This window comes from Cupressus sempervirens, chromosome 4 (genome assembly GCF_028749045.1).
Source record: "Cupressus sempervirens isolate cs-2001-9-10 chromosome 4, ASM2874904v1, whole genome shotgun sequence".
NCBI classification, from domain to species: Eukaryota; Viridiplantae; Streptophyta; class Pinopsida; order Cupressales; family Cupressaceae; genus Cupressus; species Cupressus sempervirens.
The window spans coordinates 77,612,564-77,614,493 of NC_143121.1; positions in this window are offsets into that span (position 1 = coordinate 77,612,564).

The window sequence follows — 1,930 nt, forward strand, 5'->3', positions numbered from 1 at the left end:
CCTAGATATTTGGTGGATGACTCTTCACCTGCAGCTCTTGTGAAGTTGGCATAGTGAAACATTTTGCTGCCCACTCTATGTTATTATGCCGAAAAGGTCTCTGCATTCTCTTCAGGGAAACTACTCTACAAATCCCATTTGAAAGTCCTCTAAGTACAACAGTTCTTTCCTCATGCTGAAACTTCATCTCCAATTTTGCTAGGTTAAGTGTGAACTCTACTAGTGAGGCCATCCATACCATGCCGAGGATGACATCATAGTCTCCCTTGTCTACCACATAGAACTCATCTTCCAACTCATAGCCATCTCCAAACCTAATGTGAAGATTGGATATCTTTTGAGTGCATAATAGTTTGTCACCATTAGCTACCATAACTCTAAATCTAGTGTGCTCCTTAGTCTGTAGAGCTCTCTTGGCTACCAATTGTGAATTTATAAAATTATGTGTAGTCCCAGTGTTAATGAGTGAGATCACTTTCTACCCTTGGATAGTACCTCTGACCTTACATGTGATTACCTTCTAAGCCCCCATTAATCATGCTAATGACTTCTCATCCTCAGGAATCCTACTCTCCTCTGTAGTGCTATCCTCATCTGAATCAGAGTGTTGATACTCCCTCTTTGACTGTGACTCTTCTATTGAGAAATACTACATATGATTTGCCTTAGCCTTGAGAGGACACTTACAAGATAAATCCCAAGGCTCTCTAAAATGAAAACATAACTTCTTCTTTCTTAAATCATTCAAGGTGTCATTATGCAACTTATCTCTTTTTGGCTGAGCATCCTTATGAAACGTTATTTTGTCCTTCTCCTTGTCCTTTTTTATATAAGAATCCATGTGCTGAAATCTACTCCTTAATGAAGAAGGTGCTAAGTCACAAGCCCTTTTAGTGGCCTCCTGCAATGTAGCTGGGTCATGCCCCTTGACCCATCCTCGCAAGGGTTCTGCGAGTCCATCCATAAACAACACTAACAACCTCCTCTCTAAAATATCTATGACCAACACAACTAACCTCTAAAACTCACTGATATACATCTCAACTGATCCCCACTTCTCAAGTTGTGCCAACTCCTTAAACTATAATTTAGGATCCCTAGTATCAAATCTCTCTTTGAGCCTCGTAGTGAACTCCTCATAAGATGTGATCTAATTATGTCCCAAGGTTACCATACTAGAAGGAAAGATCCATATCAACATTCAAGATGCAAAGGGATCATTAAGTGTCTAAAGAAATTATAGACCTTACTGAGCTAGGTTGGGTTGTAAGATCCTACTGAGCAAGGTTGAGAGTAACTAATCATTGTGTAGACACTGAGTCAGGATTGACTCTATCAAGCACTAAGATCGACTCAAGTGGTAGATAGTCTTTCACTAAGTAAGTGATCGTACCAAGCATTTATGGTGATTGAAAATTGAAATTTGTTAAAAGGGAATGAATTTAATTCATTATCACCATGAATTTTAAAAGATCTATTTGTTGAGAGAAATTTCTATACTTCCAAGAAATCTGTTTGATTTGTTGCTGAATATTTTTTATGTTTTTGTAAACCCTACTAAGCATTGCATCCTCCAACTACAAAAACAAGAAGGGATTTGAGATGTTCATTCAAGTAGTTGATTGGAAGGCACTAGATTTCAAGTTAAGTCCAAAAATGTGGAAACGCTTGATCCAACTTGAGCTCAATCACAAATTCCACCAAAGGTACTACTAATTAATGATATTATCTCATATTTTTGTTTTTCAATTCAAGAAATTGGAACCCTAGAAATGAATGAGGCTTTGGAAAAGTTGTGTGAATGGTGTGTTGAAACCTGAGCATCAACACTTAGAGACCAAGGGTTTAACCCACATTCCACATATGCCCTGAGACTTCCAGATAAAATGGATAAGGTTTATCCTTAGCTATGTACACAATAGAAAACTAT